The 6,988-nt window shown below is 36.3% G+C and overlaps 1 pseudogene; it reads left to right on the forward strand.

Moving 5' to 3' along the window:
• Positions 1–2,491: 2,491 nt before the first annotated feature.
• Positions 2,492–3,132, forward strand: LOC141552853 (high mobility group protein B1 pseudogene; annotated as a pseudogene).
• The last annotated feature ends 3,856 nt before the right edge of the window (positions 3,133–6,988 follow it).

A 6,988-nucleotide genomic window follows, 5' to 3' on the forward strand; every position in this document is an offset into this window, starting at 1 on the left:
ACCTATTCTTAACTGATCACCTTGGGAAGAAAATATAAAGATTAAAAGTCACCTTGCTCTGAATTTGATATACTGACCATTACTATAATAATCCTTTCACTACCTATCTCTCACATTTGTTGTAAGGAAAGTATTTTTGTAGAATCTTATGGGGAGCCATAAAAATAGAAATAGTAATATATTATGTAGTAAGTTTAAATAGCTTATCTTCAAGTGCCCCCCAACTCTTCCTCAAATTTTTCTATTACATATAATGTAGAAGGAAAAAGTCTTGATTTTGTTTTAGTTATTTTCTAGGTGTTGCAACATTTTTTCATCTGTGAAATTAGGATAACACCACTTTCCTCACAGGATTGTTGTTAGAATCAAATGAGAGTTATTATTTTTTTATTATTATTACTAGCTGGGTGATCCTGGGAAAGTCATTTAATTGCTGTTTGTCTCACTCTCCTCATTTGCAAAATGGGATAATAACAGAACCTACTTCACAGAGTTGTTGTAAGGTTCAAATGAGATATTTGTAAAGCATTTAGCACATAATAGACACTACTATATAAATGTGTATTCTCCTTCCTAAACACACACACACACACACACACACACACACACACACACACACACACACACACACACATTGATTTTGGAATCAAAGGGCCTGTATTTCTCCATCACTTGCTGCCTCTATGATGTTAAGCAAGTTGTTTAACTCTCTGGGTCACAGTTTTTTCATTTATAATATGAGCATTTATACTAGACAACCTCAACACTTATCCTGAGGAGATCAGCATAAGCAACATAATTTCATTACCAGAAGATGCTGGTAGCATGACTATATGAGAGGCACGAGTTATTCCTCCATGTCTGTGTGTGTCCTGAACACATACATTTCCTTTATGGCTCTTTCTGTGTATGTTTCCATATGTTCCCTCTTCTCACTAATGGTGTGTATATTTGGGGAAGAGTATACCCAAGCTTACTCAATAACCTTCTTACTATGGCATTTGTTCGATGATTTTGCTTTGAAATGATTGTTTTTTGGCTATAGGTAAACACATCAGTTGGGCCATGACTTAAAGTTTTAGAGGATGTGGACACACAAAGAACCTTAAACCTAGGATAGCCATTTCTGGGGGACCTGCTCCAAAAGTGAGGATTCCCCTAGGTACCACATATACAAAGCAACTATAAATTTATTCCAATGGAGAAAAAGGAAAGGGATGGGCTATTATTAGGGACTTCTTCATGTGGGATCCATCAGAAGAGAGAAACAATGTAAAAATTGATCTATAAAGCTAAATAAAAACCAGATTATGAAGAGTTTTAAATTCCAAGTACTCCTCAGCATCCCTGGGCAAAATGGAGCAGCAATATAAAATGAAAATATGGCCTTATATAGCTGGAATGGGATAACATGGTCGGAGAATGTGAAGGTCCTTTAAAAGGATCCAATACCTTCATCTTAGAGGTGGCTCGAAAGAAGTTATCCAAGGTCACACAAGGAGGTAAACTGGAGAGTTGGGATTTGAACATGTTTCCTCTGATTCCAATTTCAGTGATCTACTTGTTGTTTGTCCTTTCTCGAAGAGAACTATAATGTCAGGGAGATGATGGAAAGACATGTAAGTGAGTTGGATTTAAGTGAGAGACGGCTATGCAAAGTCACCTGCCTCACTTTCCCCTCTAGAACCATCTAAGTCCAATAGCTAGTTATAGATCAGATGGATTGGAGATGGCTCTGGATGCATGAGATACATTATGTAGACTATTATGAACCCTATAGAAAACCTGCTTTCATACCACTTAAGCAATTCTTAATGGAAAAAACAAAGCAAATAATGTTTGTTTATAGACCAGAGAATCACAGGATTAGAAAGGATTTCAGTGAAAGTAGATAGGCAGACTGGAAAGCAGAGTGAATGAGGCATTAAGAGAATTATATAATGGAACAAAGATGTTATAGCACAGTAAAACAGCAATACCTTCACGTACAGAAATACCTTGGACTGGCTCTGTGCTATGACAGAGTTGGGATTTTTTTTCTTTTTGGCACATTGAGATGCCCACTAAATGACCTAAGACAGAACTTCTTAGAGTGGGAGAAAGTCCAAAAACGCTCTTTTCATCTGGGATCTATATTTTAATTGAGCCATGGGACTATATAATACAATGGAGCTATGTACAATTTTAGGTGTGCCATAAAATTTCTCTGGCTCATTCCCCTCTTTCACCCTGGAAAACATTTCTATAAAAATCTGCACTTCACACCCTCATCATCTAGGAAAAAAACTAGTAATTTCAATATCTGGCTCATTTTGTTCTCCCAAAAACAATCTTTGGTTTCCCTGCAAGCATGTAGGCTAATAAAGTGTCAAAAATCAGAAAGATTTTGTTTTCACAACAAAAATACAATGAAGGATAAAGATAGTGCCAGGCAAGTAAGAATCGGGTAAGCAATGGGCTCACTGTGTGGTACTGAAGGAAAATAATCAAAATGGACAAAGATGATCCTAAGAAGATTACCAGAACAGAAGATATTACTAATATCTTCATATGACTTTGTGCAAACTTGTTGAGAGAAATACAAGAAGCATCCAGATGGTTCTGTGAACTCACAATGTTCTAAAAATTACTCAGAAAGGTAGAAGATAATATCTGCTAAAGAGAAAGGGGAAATGGAGGACATGGCAAAAGCTGATAAGGTTTATCATAAATGAGAAATGAAAACTCATATGCCATCTAAAGGAGAAAGAAAAAAAGAAGAAGAGGAAGCTTAAGGATCCTAATGCACCAAAGAATCCTCTTCAGCAATTTTTTTATTCTGTTCTGAATATCATTTAAAAATCAAAGGGGAACATCCTAGTCTTTCTATTGGAGATATGGGCAAAAAATAAATAAATTGGGAGAAATATGAAATAACACTGCTGCAGATGACAAGCAATCTTATGAAAAGAAGGCAGCTAAACAGAAGGTGGAAATAGAAAAAGAATATTGCTGCATACAAAGCTAAAGGAAAACCTGGTGGGGGAAGGGGAGAAGAGGCATTGTTACTGCTGAGAAAAGCAAGAAAAAGAAAGAGGAGGAAGAAATGATGAAAACAAAGACAAGGAGGAGGATGAAGAAGGGGATGAATAAAAAATAACTTGGTCTAGAGCAGTTTTTTTTTCACTTGTCCATAAAGCATTTAGTCCCCTGTACACCACTCTCTCCTTTGAAAGAAAAAAAAAACTGAAATGTAAAAAGATTTGTTTTTATAATGTATAGTGTCTTTTGTGTATATATATAAATTAAGATACCACTGAATGTCTTTAGATAGCCTTATCTTTTAGTGGTATTTTCGATAGCCAGAATCCCTTGCCTGGTATATTATGGGGGGTGTGAATTGGCATGGAAATTTAAAGCAGGTCCTTGTTGGTGCATAGCACAAATTAGTTATATGGGAATGCAGTTTCTTTTCATTTTCAGTTGGCTTTGATGCAGTATATAAAATAATTGTCGTGTTAACTGATGCCACTCTATAATTGCAACCAAAAAAAGGCAGCTGTTTTGTTCACATTCTGAATGCTTCTAAGTAAATACAATTTTTAAAAAATTAAACAATATAGTGAAGGCTTATAACTGGACTCAGTTATGATCAGAAAAACCTTCCACCATCCATATAGAGAGGCTGATGAGTTGTTCTTCATTGCATCTCTATCTCCCTTACTTCCTTTTTTCTTTTGAGATGTTATAGTTTCCCTATTTAATCTTCTGTCACATCAGTAAACTGGTGAGCTCAGTCTCTGTATCTTTCACATCTTTTCAATGTCTCTGTTGTCAACTCAGTGCATGTGATTCCTGGGCACCTTTTAGGTCTCTCTGTTCAGCTTGGTGTAACAAAAATAATCAAGAGAACCCTCAATTTGATGAGCCCCAAATCAATCTCATGAAATAGATAAAGCATTACCTAATGTTTACAAGCATAGGGCTGAGCTCATGGACCTTTGTTTTAAGGGACACTTCCCATGGAGCTAGACATGTACCCTAGCCCAGTGCAAAGGGGACACAATGAACTCCTCTGATTTATCCCCAGTGGCTGAGGATACCGCCTGATGATTGGCTGACCAAGGATCAGAAGGATGAACTGTTTGAAGAGGAATCACCTCCCTCTGTGAGCTATAGAAGGACTCAGTCTCTTTAGTTTCCTAGCAAGTGCTCTCTCCATCTCTGAAAATCTTGGCAAGAGTTCAACAAACCTGTGGGAAGGAATTTCTCTGCCCCACTCCCTCCTGAAGCAGAAATGGCAATTTACAGCAGAAACAACTATAAGGGTATTTAGGCAAGTCTGAAACTGATTCCTGGACCTCCCATTTCTTGACTGACTCCTGCTCTTCTGTTGCCTTTTATGAATATGGAACTTGACTAGAAATCCAGAGAAATAAACATACTTCAGGCATTGGGAATTATCTCTTGAGCAATCTAAAATTTAAGTTTGAGAGCCAAAGACCAGTTGCCCCTGAGGAAGATATCCTTAACAGAGCACTTCTCAGAGGAGATTAAGCTAACTGATCATAACTAAGATCCTGTAGCTGAAGGCCTAAAGCTAAATCATTGCTGGACAAGAGATGTGGATTTCAATAGCACTCCAGGATAATTACTCCAACAAGTCAGGTCCAAGGTGAATAAGAAAGAAATGCCTGTTCATTGGTCACAAAAACAAGCAGCATAATGACTGCATTGAGCTATTTGAGTGTCTAATGTTTCTTGAATTTATTCCTGCTTCTGTGTTAATTCTTTGTATCTTATCCAGATTCTGTACAAGAAGAAATTTTTTAAAAGTCTCATAACTCATTTCCATATTGTACTTTGAGTACCTTCTGGAGGAGGAGATTCTGTTACTCACATGCAGGAAAACCCTAAGGCACAGTAAACTTCATTTCAGCATTTTCTCTGTTTTTATTCCAGAATTGAGACAGTATTGAGTAATTCCTCGGGAGTGCAGACCCCCAGGATCTGTTCCAAGTCCATGTGAGCTCAAAGTTCCTTTGAAGGTTCCTTGTTTACAGCCACATCTGCAGAGACTTCAAAGCACATAAATAGATGGCCATGGCTGTTACCCAACATCAGCACTTACAGAGTAAAGCCTACAGTGTCATTCCTGGTAGCATCAATATAGGCATTTACTAAAAAACAGCCCAACCAGGATTGGGCAGCCAAGGCTTTATTCCAGTGTGTGGGGAAAAAATAGGGGATATTGATCCTACTTAATACTTCCTCAATGAGGAGAATCAGTTAACCTTTTATAAAGGAAAGTTTCTTTAAGGCCTAAGGAATATAGTGATAAACAGGCAGAATTTTTTGTGTGCAAAAGAAGAGATTTATATTGATTGGAAAGAGTCTCTTAAAGACCCTTTTCATAAGAAATTTAATGATAAAAAGAGCAGAAAATATGTCTGTGCAAAGGAAGAGATTTTATTGATTTTCAAATAATGCAATATATTGCTACTGTTGTGGATTATGCCTAACAGGAACAGAAAAAATAACTTTTTTAATATATACTGATGTGTTTGTATGTGAAACACAGCTTTCAGGTGGGATTTGAACAATTTTAGAAAGAAATGATCTACAATATGGATCTCATTATCACCAAGATGAAGTGATTCCTCACTTATGTAGGAATGTGTAAAAAGATCCTTTGCTTATTAAAAACTAGAGAAATGTGATTACAAAGTAATAGTTTCAAGGGCACCAAAGAAACAAGACTACCAAGTTGGATATTTCAAAGCTGCAAAGCATGATGGGCATTTCAGCTAATTTGTATATATATATATATATATTTCCTTACAAAAGAGGGTAATAAAAATAAGAAAATAGAACATCAGAAACATTTGAAGACTGCAGTATGATCTTATAGGGGAAACTTGGGGAGTTGTGACTTAAGTGAAAAGTTAGTTCCTGAAAACCAGGAAGCTGTCATTTAGTCACTGAACAGAATCAACAACAGGAGAAGAGGAACCTGAAGAAATCAGCTAAGAGAAGACTTCAGTGAAGTGGTCCCTGATTGGTCTGAATGAGAATTTACTTCAATGGCCAAGAGTTCAAATGACAGTTTATTGACTGTTGGTACCATCTAGAGTAGGAGAAAGATAAAGCTTCTCACAAAGGCTTGTTGTCTTCAGCTGCCACCTCTGGTTTGACAAGGAAAAGCAGAGAAGGCATCCCATTTGCTTTGGTATCCTAATGAAAGGAGTTATAGTTCTTTCTTATTTTTCTTATTATTCTATTTCTTATTGGACAGTGCAGCATCCCTGGTGAGGGGATCACTGGTTAGACTAGGCTGTATAGCCCATAGAGTCAATTTAATGAGCCAATTTTAAATTGCATTAAGAGCCAACATTTTCTAAATGTCCTTTTGAAGATAATGGCTAATTGAGAAAACTCATAAAGATTGTGTTCAAGAGGAAATTTCTCTAGTTGAAGAATGATGAAGATCAAAAGTCAAACAGTTTTCTTGCCTTGCGGGTATTCTGAATGAACCAATAATATTGAAGTCTGCAATCCAGAGTTGTGAATTATCCTAAGCAAATTCTTTTTTCTTGTGTTTCTCTGCCAGGTTCCTATAGCTATGTACACAATCTTTGTCATAGCTATTGAAAGTATTAGTGGGATAATGTGATCTGGATTTATATAGGGATTGTGATATATTTTATGGAGTACTATATTAGTCCACATAATACTTAGTTTGCCTTTTTGTTAAATGAATAGTTATATTTAAGATCCAAAAATGTTATTATGAGTGCTGTAAACTCATTTGTATTTGATTTTGACACCACTAGTAGATTTTGTGAATGTTACCCCATTAGTTATAGCTCTAGATTAAAAGCAAGCAAGAAAGAAAGAAAGAAAGAAAGAAAGAAAGAAAGAAAGAAAGCTACATGTTAATTTTATCAAATCTTCTGCTTAGGTCTTAGTGGCCCCAGAATATTTAGCAAGGTATGATGAAAAGTTCTGG

This window comes from Sminthopsis crassicaudata, chromosome 2, assembly GCF_048593235.1.
Source record: "Sminthopsis crassicaudata isolate SCR6 chromosome 2, ASM4859323v1, whole genome shotgun sequence".
Taxonomy (NCBI): Eukaryota; Metazoa; Chordata; class Mammalia; order Dasyuromorphia; family Dasyuridae; genus Sminthopsis; species Sminthopsis crassicaudata.